This window comes from Sturnus vulgaris, chromosome 1 (assembly GCF_052056855.1).
Source record: "Sturnus vulgaris isolate bStuVul1 chromosome 1, bStuVul1.hap1, whole genome shotgun sequence".
In the NCBI taxonomy this organism is placed as follows: Eukaryota; Metazoa; Chordata; class Aves; order Passeriformes; family Sturnidae; genus Sturnus; species Sturnus vulgaris.
The window spans coordinates 69,576,157-69,592,695 of record NC_142243.1 but is presented as its reverse complement, the minus strand read 5'-3'; the positions used below and the strand labels follow the sequence as shown (position 1 = coordinate 69,592,695).

At 40.6% G+C, this 16,539-nt stretch overlaps 1 protein-coding gene across 7 annotated transcripts in view; it reads left to right on the top strand.

Annotated features, from left to right (window-relative positions):
- The window catches only part of PHACTR1 (phosphatase and actin regulator 1), a 297,967-nt gene that overhangs the window by 128,298 nt on the left and 153,130 nt on the right, over positions 1-16,539 (top strand). Inside the window, exon 1 of one of the 7 annotated variants that reach the window (XM_088169422.1) lies at positions 3,754-3,865. The exons of the other annotated variants lie outside the window; for them this stretch is intronic. The gene's annotated coding sequence lies outside the window, so the exon portion shown is untranslated. Of the gene's footprint in view, positions 1-3,753; positions 3,866-16,539 lie in introns of those variants that run through there. 7 annotated transcript variants of the gene reach the window in all.

The window sequence follows — 16,539 nt, the reverse complement described above, 5'->3', positions numbered from 1 at the left end:
CTGAGGTTTATTTTTAAAGCACAGAAAGTAAAAAAATAGACCAACCACACATAGCAAATCAAAGAACAGTTGCACAGAATGTTCTTCCATATTTATTGCTGGGTTTAAAATATTGAAATCTAAGATCTGGGTTGGTTGGTTTTTTTACACTGCACATGATGAAACTAGCAAGAGAAAACACCTGATTCTTATTCTTCAGTTGATCCCCTTAATAAGAGTCCACCATGCATTTCTAATCTTTTGTTACAAGCAACTAACCTGGGTCACAACCTAGTTGAGGCTGGAGACTGAAGAATTCAGTTGAGAACTCTTTACCAGCAGAGAAGCAGAGACAGTTCAAGATGAAACTGTGTGATGTTCTGTGTTCAGATTACCAAGGATGTTCATGAGATGACCATTAGGTGTTGCTTTCCTAAACTGTCAGAGAATACTCATTATCACCACTCTGCTTCCCGTTCAGCTAGTGGTTTATAAGGGGTAACTGTGGTACACACTGCTGTCTTTTTCACAAGACAGGGAACAGATTTTTATCCAGATCTCCATTGGATCGACTTTACTCTGATTTTAAGTTCCCCTTTTTCTCTTTATTTGTAAAGGTTTCTGTTGAAAAATGAGATACCAAGTTAAACAAGTACTATATGTCCCTTCCAGAGGCTAATAGTTTTAAGACAGTAAAATCACAGAAATCAGTATATTCTGACAGCTTTCTTCTTTATGCCTTTTCTTACATGGCAGTTTTCATTCAGATTAGAGTCCAATAAAAAATCCATCCCATCACTGAATACCCCCTGAGTTTGGGGTCTACCACATTAAAATATTCAACAACCCAAGTGGACTTCAACAGCATTTTCTTTTTTCTGTTTTTGTTGTGAATATCGATTTCCTGTAGGGTTCCCTGCATGTGCTTTGCAGGGGATAAGTGGAATGGTTAAGGAAAAGGCAGCTTGCTGAAAAGACAGGAGTTGTCAGCATGGTGTCACAGCCAAAGTGGAAAGGTTTTCAGAGAAAAAAAAGATGCAGCAATCCCAAGAGACAGCCAGGCCCCTGCTTAATTGCTGTGTGCTGGGAGATCAGCCCACGTTTGTATCACTGTGTCCACAAACATCACCAGCTCAGAATGAGCAAAAAACTCACATAAATGGCAGGGCCAGGTGTGCACCTGTCCTTCCAGTAGTACTTCTTTTTCCTGAGCTTATTTTCCAGTGCGTGATCTGAAGCTGTTAGAGAGAATCCAAAGGAGGGCAACAAGGAGGGTGAAGGGTCTGGAGGGGAAGCAATATGAGGAGCAGCTGAGGTCACTTGGTCTGTTCAGCCTGGAAAAGTGGAGACTGAGGGGAGACCCCGTGAAAGGAAGAGGAGGGGCAGACACTGATCTCTTCCCTGTGATGCCCAGTGATAGGACTCAAGGGAATGGCCTGAAGTTGTGTCAGGAAAGGTTTAGGTTGGATATCAGGAAAAGGCTTTTCCACCCAGAGGTTGGTTGTGCACTGGAACAGGCTCCCCAGAGAAGTGGTCACAGCACCAAGCCTGACAGAGTTCTAGAAGCGTTTGGACAATGCTTTCAGGCACATGGTGTGATTCTTGGGGAGTCCTGTGCAGGAGCAGGAGCTGGAGTTGATGATCCTTGTGGATCCCTTCCAACTCAGCATATTCTGTGGTCACAGCTGTCAGCCATCCCTCAGCTCCCTCCTCAGTAAGGGTGGCAGTACACCCTTGGGGAAGCACTTTGGAAAGCTGAAAGATTTGTATTTGAAAATGCTCAGGCTGGATTGGATCAGAAGGAAAATTTCTGAAGGGCACATACCACAGACCTGAGGAGCTGCCCATTCCCACTGTGAGTCTGCACACCTCTGTCAATGCCTCTTCCATCGAGATTCTGGTCTTTGGCTGGCTCTTTGCATGCATTTTGGAAGCATCAGTAATAGCCCTGACCATAAGGAGAATTATAAACAAGAGCTGTGCTATGCAGGAACTTCACTGCAGAGACAAGGCTGCTGGTAGCTACATGTGCTTGGTGTGGGGAATGCTGGGGAAAAAGAAGTAACAATTACACAAATCTGTTACATTACACTATAAAATCAGTGAAGTGGTAAAAATGAAACTGGCTACCTCATTACACAACTTAAATAGAAAGAAAACAAATAATAAGCAAAAGTGTGATCAGGAAAGAAATATGACAAGCAATTTGGGAAAGAATTTGAAAGTCATCTAGAAGCAGTTTATCAACTGAAGCAAGAAAGCATATCTGTTCCTGAGGATTTAAGGGGCCCTATGGAATATGCCTAACCACATGGACAGAATCCACCAGAAATGGGGATCTTTTTGTTGGGCCTCACATCCTAGCACCACACCTGGCGATGCAGATGGGACATCCAAGCCATTAGCTGCAGCGCAGCAATAAATGAAATGCTCCTTAAGTTTAGTCAGGGCAGACAAAGAATCATCTTGGGCTAGGTTTTAAATTGAGTTTAAATCAAGTGCAAATTCCATTGCTGATCCCACCATGACCAAGAGCTCTTTGTGCTTCCCTTGCATTTATAAACAACACCATTCTAATTTTCATGTGTTCTGCATGATACTTTCCCAAGCATTATGACAGAGCTGGTTTAACCCAAAATCTCACATACAGATATTTGTATCAGATTCCTTTAAACTTTATGAAACTCTGAAATGTTCTCCTTTGACCTTTGGAGAAGACTTGTATTGGACCTGAATTTGAATTTAAAATTTCCCACTGTTTTTTTACTGTTGAAACTGTTGGCCCCTCCCCAAATCTGATACACTTGCATTCATACATATCCTCCTCTTTCCTGTACCCATTTCCTTCTTCAGGGCATGCTGCAGCCGGTTTGCTTGCTTATTTTGAACTCCATGTCCTGATGGGTTCCTCTCAAATTTAGGTGAGGTTTCCGCTACTCTGTAACTCATAGAGTTTTTCTGACAGCAAGCCCTGGGAGAGTGCACACTGGGGAAGTTTTAAGCTGCTACTTGCCCAGAGATAGTAGTTCCTTGTCATTATTTGGGTTTATCTCCCCCCCTCATATGATTTCCAGATGAGCTTAGTACACTTTGAATCCTCTAATTATGCTGCTGCAGCCATGTGACTGCCTGGTTGAGTAATTCCCTGCAGAAGGAGACAAAACTGTGTGTAACAAAGCTCAACAAACAGCATTCAAAATGTGAACGAGTCACAGTAGTATAAAATACCATACCACTTTGCCTAAAATCTCCTACTGGTGCCACAATCACATGGAGACTTGATTTATGGTAGCAAGCTTAGTGATCTGCAGGGAAGAGCATGGGTGAGGAGGGAAGGCTAGCTAGACCTTTGGCTTGTTTCCTTGACACCTTCCTCATTGGTCTCAGTGAGGAGGCACAATTCCCTACCTCACAGAGGTAAGGAGCAGTTGCCTTCTGCACCACCAGGCAGCCCAAATGCATTCTGGCTGTTCTGCAGTGGTGTAAGATAGAATGAGAAAGACAGAGCAGTTGGCACCAAATGTGCAGCAATCTGCTGAAGACCTTCTTGATTTATAGGTAATATATGAGAGGAGGGGAAAGGGCAGGTAAAACCCAGTTGTTCCCATTTTACAAAAAGCCTTGCACTGTTTTCAGAACGGTTAATTGCATCGATTGTTCCGACCTCTGTATCTTCTTTTCATACTGGAGCTGGTCACTGAATTGCAGCTTGTTTTTCGGCTGGCTGACGGCGGAGAAGGGGCTGTCTGGCACGGCAAGGCTGGATGGGTGTGAGTAGAGCGTGTGCTCTTTCAGAGCATGACACTTAGGAAGGCTGTTGCTCAGCTGCCAAAAGCACAGCTGTTGCAGAGCAAGGGAGGGAGCCTGGCAGCAGCCTTATAATCAGGTAGGCAAACGTGCAAACCATATGCTTATTCCTGCCTAATTCTATTGCTCAAAGTGGCAGTATTATTAGCGGGTAGTGTCTGGGCTCTCAAAGTCCTATTTTCTGCCGGTGGCAGTCAGGAGGGGGTGATGAGAGCAGCTGGGTGTGTTCGCCCAGAAGCCGGTATCTATGAATGAAGAGATCAATAGCTGTGCTAAAAATCACTGAGCCATCTGGGATTTACAGATAGAGGATTGACTTGCAAATCCTAGTGAAACTGAGATCTGCAGTAACTGCTGAATAACAGCACAAGCAGTGGAGGTGGTATAGAAAGTTGTCTTAGAAGACCTGAAATGGCCTAGTGTTACTTTTCTCAGCCCTTGGTCACTGAGAAGCTCAGGAAAGGGAGAGAAAATGCTGAGGTAGGGGGAAGATATGTTCTGCTGCTATTTTTTTGTTTTTAACCCTGTTGTTGACATGTGATTTTGAAGGTACTGCAAGATGATAGAAAATGCAGCTGTATTTTACCACTACCTGATAGCTACCAAAATCAGTGTCTGTACATCTGCATGGAAACAGGATAAGCCTGTAATCAAGTGGGAAAGGGAGAGAAAAAGGTGGAGACAAGAGAAAAGGCTGGTTCAGAAAAGTGCCAGAGGATGCACTTCAAAATAGAGTTTAGACTTTGAGACAGTTTTATGCTTATTGTGCACTCTGTGGTTATGCCGAACTACGGCAGCTGTCAGAGGAGCTAGGGACAAACTGAGACCTGAGAGTGGAAAGAAAATGTACAGAAACCACTTCTACTATAGGAAGAAGAAAGCCATTGCATTCATAGCAGAGGCCAGTCATTTCTCTAGTACTTTTCAGCATGGATTTTAAGTATGGAATTGGTCTTCCATTGATTAGCAGGGATATTTGCCTGACTTAGCAGAAAGAAATTGAAGTATGGGAAGTGTTCTGTGTGCTTCTGGTTAAGCTGTTTTAAAACGTGACCAGGGAGAAAGAAGCTGTTTGCTGGCATGGGGTGCTGTGATTATAGACCTGCATCACAGGTAAATAAAAATCTTCATGGCATGGCAATGAGCATATATTCATGAGCAAAATGGATATTCTGCTCTGCATACTTCTCTGCTTTAAAGGGGACACAAACAGATGTTGAAACTCAGCCATCCATGATGAAGCTAGACTTCTAAAGACATCTAAGTAGGAAAATAGTAACGTGTGGAGACTACAAAGGCTAAACAACTCTGCTGATGTTGTAGAAGTTTGGGAAAGAACTGGAAGTGCAAACCAAACCCCCAGCATTTTATCTACTAACCTATTCCAGTAAAGCAAAATAACAGCTTTTATCTTTCTATTGTTTCTTTTCTTTTTTCATGGCACGGCATGACCTTGATCTTAGGTTAGTCTAGATAGTTGCACTCTCCTGTGCTGTTCTAGTTTCTGTTTAAGAAGTGGTTATAGTGTTTATTTTATGGTGGTGTTCATGTAAACCTTACATCTAAGTGGGGAAGATTTTACTGGTGGGTAATGTCATCTTTGTTATAAGTTTGTAAAATGTGGTGCATGATTATTTGTCCTCCCTAATAGTGGTATTGCTAGCTGTGCTGCGTGTTCAGAGGTCTGTCAGTGCTAACAGCGTTTGCCAAATCTTTTTCCTGAGTTTATTTCTCAATGAAGTTATCTAAAGTAAAAAGACTTCAGGTAAAACATTGATAGGTGTAAGGTATCTTTCATATCTGTAGTTGTCACTGGAATCATACAACAGATACAGTGTTGTGGCTTTAACTATCAGCGATCTAACTCTACTGCCCTTGCTGATGTGTTAGCAGAGCTACACCTTCCTAAGAAGCAGAACTGGGTCTTTGTAGCTCATTTCTGTTATTGAGACTGCAGCCCTGCTTGTTCTGCTCCCAAAATATAGACCCATGGTCAGTTGAAATTAAGAAGCAGTTTGTCTTGTCTTGGGGTGCAGCTACAGGAAGTGTATCTTCTCCTGTGACCTAGACCACTGAATGTCATCTGTCTGCAGGGCAATCTCCCCAGATAGGTACTAAAAGGTTATAGTCATAATTTCTGTAATGCCATTGCTCCATGATATTATAGGGGACATCTGTGTAGTCAAATTCATTCACAGCTATCAAGAAAGCTCACTAGATAGTCCTGTATCACAGCATATCACTACAGTAGCTTTCAAAGATATTAAAGAAAAAATATAATTCAGATGTCTTCTTACAGAATCTTTCTCTGTGCTCTGCAATCTCAGGAGATCAGAAGTTGAATGAACTGAAACTTCTTTCAGCATCGTCACTTATTTCTATGCATTACCTCCATGAGGGGAGTAAGAATGAGGATTAGTTAGGTAGGAAAGCACAGACCTATTAATTTTCGTAAGGGTGGTCAGTTTTACTGAAGATTAGATTTTTATTCTCTGAAGGAGTCATTATGTTTTATTGGATAAATGATCTGCAAATAGAACTTTTCTGAGAAACTCTATGTGATGAGTGACAAGGAAAGAAAATAGTCCAACACAATATTTTATATGTTGATTAGAAGAAAAATTCTAGCTCAACAGTGAAGCTAGGATTTGATTTATCAAATTGAGAAACAGTCTTAAACTTTGTTATTTTTGCCTTGATTTTCAAGCAATAGACTGCAATAGGTATGTGAGTAAAGTCCAGATGCCTCAAACTTTCTGAGCCTACCACTCTCAGACAGTAGAACAGAAGGTGTCTGGAATTTTTAACATCCTATCAGTCTGATAAAGGAGCAAATGTGTCTGTTAGAAATTCTGTGGTTTATTAACCTGAGAGGGTAAAACAAGCGCAAAAACCCACAATAAACAAACCAAATAAAACCCAAACAAACAAAAACCCAAACCAATGAAAACAAAAACAAACTACAAACCAAAACCAACAAAAAACCCCACAAACAAACAAACCCAAAATACAAACAAAAACAACCAACCTAGAAAAATCTGTTCAAGGTTGTATTTTTGATATACAATGACTAGGGGAAACATGGAATTCACTTGCAAAAGAAGTGCAGAGCAAACTGAAGCTGCAGCTGTGACTTTGACCACCGTTGCAGTATTTCTGCCTCTAAGTTTATCCTTGTTTCACACGGTCTGATAGACCCATATAAAATGTCTGTAAGAAATGGCAAAATGTACTTGGTTTCAAGTTCTCTTAACCAGTTGTCAGATCCACATAGATTCGCAGCGTGGGCAAACTAAGAAAATGCTGGAAACTTTTGAAAGTGCATCTGTAGTGGAAAAAACTGTTTTCAGAGAGAGCATTTTTTAGAGAGTCAAGTGTTGTTTAAGACTTTTTTTCTCTTCCTCGTGACAGAGCAAGAAAGGAAACCCACACCATGGAGTAAACAATACTCTTGCTTGAAAATAGTTTTTATCACACTTTGAGTTGTTTCAGAGCAGTGAAATAGAAAAAAAGTCCCATGTGATTGCTCAGAATTTGCTCACTACCAAGATAAATTGCAGCATTATTCTCAATTTTTCATGCTATTTTTTTCAAAGTTTCGGTTTCTAGAGATCTTGAATTTGAGTTAGACAAATCTGAGCTTTTCCCAGTATTGTTTTCCAGTTAACCAAAATTCAATTTTGAATATACTAATGCTACTTAGCATCAGAGGATAATTTCGATCAGAAGGGATTTCAGGATGTCAGGGCAGTCAATTCAGTAGTATAATGTTAAAATGGTCCTGCATTTTGTAGCAGTTCAGTATAAGAGCAGGCAAAACTTTGAAAGATTCATATTGTGAGTCTTTTAAGCTGTCAAAGAGATTTGGGAGATTCTGTGTGAGTAAGAACTTAATGTAAAAGCTTTGGGTTTCTGGTTTGGGGTCGTTCTATGCAGTGGGAAACTCAGTTTTGCTGAGTGCAGCAAGACCATGCATTCCTGAAAACAGCCTCCCAAATATTGCACCTTTTCCAGATGTGATGGTAGTCTGGGCTTCAAGCCCACCACATACTTTCTGTGGTGTGTTTTGCCCTCAGATTTGACTCTTCAGATGTAAACCTAACCCAAAATGTTTTGAAGCATTTGTCTTTTTCATTTTGTCAATTTATATACATTAGAAATGTATTGGGAAAGCACTTAAAAAGGAAAACACTTCAATATCCTACTGGGAAATTATGATCAGGAGGATCTCTCAGTGCATGGATTTGATATCAAGTTAGAGCCTTTTCAAGGATACAAGGAGTCTGCTTTTGGAGTCAGTGCAATTACACAGAAGATGAATCTGTCTCCCTTTGTACTTTTCCCACCTTTTGCTTAATGTGGTGCAGTGAACTAAAACTTGGAACTTGTAGAGCACCATTTTCACTGATAGGAATATCTGCTGATTAATCAGGCTGCAATACTTAACATTAAACGTTGCTTACTATAATTGACTGTTATGTCATGTTAATGAGATTTCTTTCAGTTTTACTGCCTGCATGCTGCTGATCTAGACAGCTAAGAATTTTGTATTATTTTATGTTCACCTGTGCCTTACTGGCTTTTTTACCATTTTTTTTTCGGGGTGGGCAGAGGGAATGGTAGATTATTTCTCTGCTAAGCATTTTGTCCTTATCTGAAACAAGTGAATAGGTGTGTGTTTAAGCATATGACGCTTCTGAGCCATCATTATTTTAATTTTTAAAAAACAATCAGAACCCGAAAGTAGTATTGTATCTTTGTTAAATATCTAAAATTAAAAATTACTGACAATAAGCACAGAAAGTGGGGGGGGGGGGGGGGGAGGAATTAAATAAAGAAGCAATGGCTTTTCTCCTTTCGTTTCTGCAACTCTAAGCAGTTACAGAGTAGAGTGAAAAGATCTAAATGATATAACTAGCCAAATGTACTTTTACTGTTTCCCAAAGGCAAAGCAAATCTACTCATTGGAGACCTGACCCAGATGAGAGTTATATCTCCTGGGGAAAACTTCAGGTCTTGAAATGAGCATTGAAAGAAAGTTTGTGGGATCGTTAGCATTGAGAGGCCAGTCCACTCTGCTGCTGTGCCCAAGCTGTGACCACATGTGCTTTAAATTTACCTGTTTTGCTCTAGTTCTTCATGGACGTGGTATAACTGCTTATACTGTATAACCAGTACAAGCTGGTTAGAGGGTCTGGAGAGTGAGCCATATGCAGAGCAGCTGAGAGAGCTGGGGGTGCTTAGCCTCAAGAAGAGAAGACTCAGAGACTTTATCACTCTCTACAACTGCCTGAAAGGAGGGTGTAGCCACATGGGGGTCAGTCTCTTCTCCCAAGCATCCAGCAACAGGACAAGTAGATATGGCCTCGGGTTGTGCTGGGGGAGGTTTAGGTTGGACATGAAGAAGAGTATCTTCACTGAAATGGTGGTAAAGTATTGGAACAGACTGCCCAGGGAGGTAGTGGAGTCACCATCCCTGAAAGTGTTCAAGAAATGACTGGACATGACACTGAGTGCTATGGATTAGTTGGCATGGTGGTGTTCAGTCAAAGGCTGGATTTGATCTTGGAGATGTTTCTGTGATTTACCTCACATGGAGGAAATGACCCAGGGATATTTCATCTGCACAGGATGTGAAACAAGTGTAGTTCTTTGAGGGGAGAGACAGATTTAGCATTCAGGTGACTGTTATTTATTACTCCTGTTTGTAAGTCACATCACAAGTGAGAGTAAAGGATTCAGCCATGTTGAACTTGATAGACTTATGCTATCTTATATTAGCAGTGTACTGAGCTAATTAGTGTGGTGTTCTGCATATTTATCACAGTGAGAAAGAAGCTTTGGCCCATTCACAAGCCATGGAGATGCAGTAGCTCCAAGGCTTGAGCAGCAGGAGTGACTAACCTCCGCTTAAGAATCCTCCTTTAGGCCGGAGGTGATGGGTTTTCCCCTGTCTGCCAAAGCATAAGCCATCTGCAGAGATAAGTAATCCTTATCAGTTATTTACAGATGCCTTAAAAAGCAGACGCAAGTAGAGGCATTATTCTGGATGCCATGGTGTTAAACAGTGATTTGCTGGGATTTTTGCTCAAAGAAAAAGGGAATTAAGAAAATGAATCCAGCACCGCCAATCTAGAGTGGCCACTAAAATGTGGTCTTGGAAAGCTGTCAGGCTGAGGAGGGTGAGAGGAAACCATCTGATAAAATACCAAGTCAGCAGTGGTTGAACACAGACATTTCTTCCAGGGACAAAACCAAAATGAGGAAACCATGGTGGAGTCTCTGATGGCCTTCATTGTAGGCATCAGCACTAATTACCAAATCCACAGACTGACCCAAACTATCCTAAGGGATGGACTGCAAATCAGAAGCTGCAAATTCATGTTTAAATGGGACACAGTCTGTGCTGGATTTTTTGTAGCAGTGATTAATTGGAAACCAGCCCTGCTTGTGTTCATCCTTCTGTTCCTGATACGTAACTTCTCGGAAGAGCAGCGTTGGATTTTTTTGTGGCCATTAAAATTGACCTCTTGTTTTTAGCCTTTGAGACCTCTGAGTCATTTTGGAGTGGTTTTGACCTGTTTTGTGCCTGAGTTTTCTTGCTTACAAACTGGTTTTCCCTGAAGAAGTGCTGCTACAATTGCTGCACTTGCAACCCTGCTTTTGTCGCATGTGTGACTCTGTCTGCAGGAGTCATTCTCTGCTGTTTCTCTGCTCTCTGCTCTCTGCTTGTAAAGTCAGTGCTGCTGTTTCAGAAATTGTATTTAAAGATGAGATTAAAATTGGTGGTTTTTAGGCTTAAGTTTCCCAAACAATTGTGCTTTTGTTTGTTTGCTAATGTGGCTGGCTGGACACATTTTAAAGGGGACTGCCTTTTAGAAAATTCTCTCCCTTTGCTTTTGAAAGTCTTCAGTGCATATTAAGCTGGGCCCATGTAGTCACTAGTCATATTTGAAAACATGAACCTTCAGATTGGCCTTTTTTATTTGGTTGGGGTTATTTTTAAATCTTCTTTCTTTGAGACCTCAAGGGAGAGACAAATTAATCATCATCTGGTGACATTCTATTAGGGAAACAAAATTCTTTTTGAAGACTCTATGCAATTATTACAAGGAAACTTTCACTGTGTCATAACCTCAGAGATTAAATGTGATAAGACAATGGAAAACAATACCCATTTCAAGAATGCAACAAAATATTATTTTTTTTTCTGTGAACTAGTTTGCGATATACTTTATCATCCTTAAAGAGAGGCAGATGATCCAGAATGGAGTGCTGTGTCAGATGTGTGTCTTTGTTTCTCGGGCCAACTTTGTGCATTATGTGAATGTCCATGTTTGCATAAGGACATACTCTTGGTGCCTTCCTTGCCTCCCAGCATCTGTAGGTTGTAATTGGCAAAGTACTGGGGAAGATAACTCATTCCAGCTAATGCTGGAAACTGCAGCAGTAGCTCAGGGGAGTGGAATACAAACCACAGGTTTGTCACTGAAGGTTAGCAAAGATACAGTGAGTGTGGCTGATGCTCAGCAAGTTTGAAGGAAGGGGGCAGGTTGCTGCTGGCTTGCTTTCATCTCATTCCCTCCAAGCAAGTAGTAGCACACCTGAAGGCCATCTCCAGAGCAGAGCAATGACATGCCATTACTCAGCCTTGTTTAGGGCTAGGAAGACAGCAACACTACATGTATAGCTTTCCTAATTCATGCCCTAGCTGTTTCCTGTGCTGGCTTGCCTTTTCTTGAGAGAATATATGTTCTCTGGCTTGCCATTTGGGGTTCCAAAATAGGATGCATTCCCTGCACCTGCATGAGATGGCTCTTCCCTTGGTGAAGGCCCTTGCTCCATCCAGCCAGAAACTAGGAGTCCAGAATGCATGTAAGCAGTTGTTTTTTTATCAAAGCAGCAGTGATTTTCTGAAAGCAGTAGGTAGATCATTCCACACTGTCCCAGCAATGCAGATTTCTGCCACTTGCAATGAAATGCCTAATTGCCAGCAGGACAAGGAACCAGACACCAGTTGAAACTCAACAGGAATATTTTTATTGGCTTTATTGGGCAGAATCTAGAAGTCTGCAATCACTACATGAAACTGAAATCGCTTTCTGGAAGCATGTAATTGAATGCAGACCTGGGCACTCTTGAGATGATAATGAACCACAAAAGCTCGAGGTACTAGATTATGATGCCAGCTCTTACGGTAGGCGTCAATTTATCAATTGCCTTGATGCAAATGAGTTTCTCATACCAAGCTAAAATTGTGTTTCTGCAGCAAATCAAAGTTAAGCAGTAGGATTTATATGTAGATAGATAAATTGTAGCTGTGCTTAGCAGTGCTTTCCCCTCATCATTTTTCACAGGGACAGAAAAGTCATTAATCTTTGCTAGTAAGAAGCTTTTTTAAAAAGAGACAAAAAAAGCTTACGAACATATTGACAATTTAATGTTCAAAGAGAAAAGTGGTTACTGACAGGAGTCCTGTCTTATTTAAGCCACATCTGAATGTGTCCCTAGAGTAAGAGAGTGGTAGATGGCAGTTGCACCACCGACTGTGCTTCTTGGGTGGGTAGGTGAGATTCTGCATGCAGGAAGAGATACATTTTGAGCCTGACTGGGGCTTCAGGTCTCATTTGGTGAGGATATGTGTACCCCGAAAGGAAAAGAGCCACTGCCACTGCAGAGAGGAATGCTGCTGGGGAGACATGTAGGACTCAGGCATACACTGCTTACCCTGGTATTCTTTCTGCTTGTCTTTTAAATGGAAGTACTATTTTATAGTGTCTAATGCACCCCACCAAATAATACATTCCCCATGAAATGTAATGGGAAGTTACTGCTGTAATTAACTCATTGATTGTTTAAAACAATTGCTAATTGTACGTGGTTGGAAAGCTGGGAGGATCTCACTGTCATCAATGTGACTGGATAATTATAGATTTTTCTTTTCATATTTTTTTCTGTAAAACATGTTTTCTTTGCAGTAGCTTTTATTTTTGGCCACCTAACTTTCAGTTCCCATGACTGACAATTGCAGGCTAGCAATCAGCCCCAGGGTAGAAAAAAGGATAGAGATATTTCAGACCTCGATAATTCAGCCTCCTTAGGGACACTCTAGGTAAACAAAGTAGTCATTCTTATATGTAATGTGTGTATGCTACTGTAAACATGTAAAAAAACCAAAGGTCTGTGCAATGGCAAAAAAGTCTAAATACCACTGGAAACATAATCTTTGGGAGGCTTCTAAGTGCCAGAATATGGTTCAGTAGTTCTTTTTTTAGAAGAGGAAACAAAGAAGGAAAACAAATAGCTTGGAAAGCCACCTCTGAGATGCTGCTTCTGCATCTTGGCATAAGAGCCTGTACACTACCCACGCACATTCAATATTTCTTTTCAATGGGCAGTGCAGTTGCTAGCTTTTACCACAAATCCTGGGGAAGCTGAAAAATGCCAGCTCTTTCCTGTTCTTCTTCTCACAGCCAGTTAACAGAGCATCTGTATGGCACAATGTGTTGGCACAGTGCTTCTTCCAGATGTCATGCTCCATGCATTCTTATGCAGCAATGCATTGCTCTGTGGATATATCTCTTCTGAAGCAAATGCCAGTCCCAGGCCTAGGTGTAGTAGTAACTTGCAGCCACTTCTTTCCAAGATATTGGGAGATTTTTAAACGGATGTGTCTACAAGGACTGACTGGAGCCATCATTAAAAGCTCCTCTCTTCTGATGTGTATCTTGCAGCCCTACTTCACACATGCAGTCAATTTGTGCAAGACATTGCTGTATCTCAGTTACTTATCCACAGGATAAGTACATTTGCATGTAATGGGACAGGAGCCCCTACTGAGTATTTTCTTTAGTGACTCAGCCTCGTATCTTTACAGAGCTCACTTTCAGAACTCAGTGTGGTACAGTTACAAACTAGGATTTGTTCTCTGTGTTCATGCAGTTTAGCTCTGCTTTAGGTATTTGTGTATCTGGGAAGATCTTGCTGTGTCAGTGATGCCCTAATAATCACCACTGTAATGGGCTCATGCTACGTAAGGACTGAATTCTGCTAGACTTACTAGTACCGAGTAGTAGATTTTCCTCACTCTACATCTGTAAAACAATATTAATATCTAAAGTAAGACATATAAGAGGGCTTTTTACAATATAGATTGCAAGGAAATCATTCTCCTTGATGTGAACTTTCCATAGTGTGGCCAGAGAGGTTTCTAAGTATGGTTTTTTCCCTTGAAAATTACGTCTGTTGTCATGGGTTCATTTGCCTTATATTGTGCAATGCAAAAGATATTTTACAGCAAAATTTGCATGAATTTGCATTCAGTTTAACATGGCGGGGGAGTTTAATTCCACATTAATCTGTGCATTGATTTTACAGAAGTTTTTCATAGCTTTATGGGGGAAGGTAAAGCTACTGAAGAGTTGACACAGATTCAGTGGGATGTTCTTCCCATAAGACAAAGCCTAAATGAAATTTCAGTGTATACAGGAGGAGAGTTATAAAACAGAAATTGGTCTGAAACTTCTGTTTTAGGAAAGGCTCAAAGTATTGTGGTAAATTTAAAAAACAAACTAAAACAAAAAAAAAACCCCAACATTTTTGAAGAATGAAGGGTGCCCAGCTTGTTTATCTGCTTTGCAGAGTGAATGGACTCACAGCATAGCCTCAGAGACATAGATGTTCTTGAACATTGAGCTGAGAATGCAGCTGCAGGTGGGGCCTATTTGGCACAGCAGAAATACTATTTGGTTGCATTTTTCCATGAGAAAAAGAGGGCAAAGTGGGAGAGTGTGGAATCTTTGTGCAATATCCAATGGCCAGAATCTGATAGCATTAGGTTTTTGCCAAGGAAGTGCATTCTCCAAAAATGCCCACTGTCACTTGGTTGAATACATATATATAAAATAAAAAATCTGTTGAATGCTTATTTAAATAACTCTTTATCAGTTTAGTGGTTTGGAATGCATTTCAATTCTGATATCAATGACTCCCTTTAAAAAGTCTTAAGAAGCAATGAAGATTCATTTTCTTAGCTTAGATATGTATCTAGCCTTAAATAGCCTAAGTGTTTGTTTCAATTCAGCTCTGAGAAGAAAAAGGCAGAGGAAGGTATGACTAAATTCTAAAACCTTCAGACCATATACCAACATTAGAGTTCTGTATTTGGATCAAAAATCAGTGCTAATGAACAGAAATTAAGATTTTAATGCTCTGCTCTGACATGCTATCCAGAGTAGAATGGGAGAAAATAGTAATTTTAATTGTTAATGGGGAAAGTAGCACAGGAAATGATTTTTGCAAAATGACATTGATCAGGACTGTAATTAAAAGGCATCTTAAGATCTTAAGAGAAGCTCAGCATAGATTTAGATTTTAAAGCAAGCTGGATTTAGAGTGCTCCAGATGTTTTGCTTAGAACAAGCTTCATTGACCTGGAATATCAAAGTGTGCCAGCATACTCACTGGAGCATTGTTAATGCCTCTGGCTGGGTTTGTTTCAAGATCCTTGGTTTGAATTTCAGTGTATTTAGTTTTGTGAGCACAGTAAACTGCAGAGAATGATTAATCTACAGAGATTAAATTTATAAAGGTATACCAACCATCCCAAAAAAGCTTTGCATTGTGACATCTCCCTATTCTATTTTGCTTTTAACTGTCATCCCAAGTGTGGTGATCCATTGTTTCCTGGAAACCTATTTTTGCAAGGCTTGCATTATCAAAAATCTTTCTCAGCACAACTGTGTTTGAAAAATGTTTTCACATTTTTGAAAGGCCTGTGTCTTATCTGACCTGTCATTCCAGGCACCTTTTATAGCCACAGATACCAGCAAGTGATGCCTGAAACAATTGAAAAATTGAAAAGAAAAAAAAAACAACTCTGTAATCTTCATTAAAATGATGGACACCTACCCATCCTCCCAAGCAGTAGACCATTGGAAGGTACTACTTTACAGAATGTTGGCACACAGTTTTAGACCTTAGAACTAACACTGATATTACAGTGTCTGTCATCTCAACCAGTGCCATGCTTCTTGTCAACAGAGGCGAGTGGGTCAGACTTGCAGCACTTCCTGTGTCTACTGAGATATGGAAGAACCACCCTAAACTTTACAAGTATCTAGTATGCAGAAGCAAAATCTATTTTCTAAATTGCTTCTGTGATGCAGTTGAGATGTGTGTTCTATATCTGAATAACCACCATCAATTTCAAAACATGTGAACGAAAAGCAGAGGTTATGGGTGTAGTGCTTCACACCTCAGGACTCTCAAGACCATGAATCTTCCCTAGTATTTTCCTAAAAGCTAGAGTTCTCTTGGTAAGAGTCCCTGAATGATGTCATTTTGTCAAACCTAGCATGACCAGCTCTGACACTGGACAGCTGTAGTTGGATATCTGAGGCACTGAAAATCTCAATGTCTGTTTGATTGTCCCAATGTCACATTACTGTGCAGCAAAAATGCTGTGTTACATGTTCAGAGTCAATGCCAGGAGACAGAATGTAAAGACAATAGATTTATTCAATCCACAGGCTTTTAACAATGAAAGAGAACATCAGAAGGATAAGTACTAGTGCACAGTAGTTTAAGTGAGAGTAAAGAATTTTCTTGACTGATCTAGCACCTCAGCTAGCTCCAAATTTTTTTCTCCTGAATGAAACTGCAGTCCTTCCCCCTTCCTTTGTTGTCCAAAATGCCTACTTCTATCTGTTCTCAGAGGATGGGGGGAAGGTGCAGAAAGAACTTAAGGAAAGA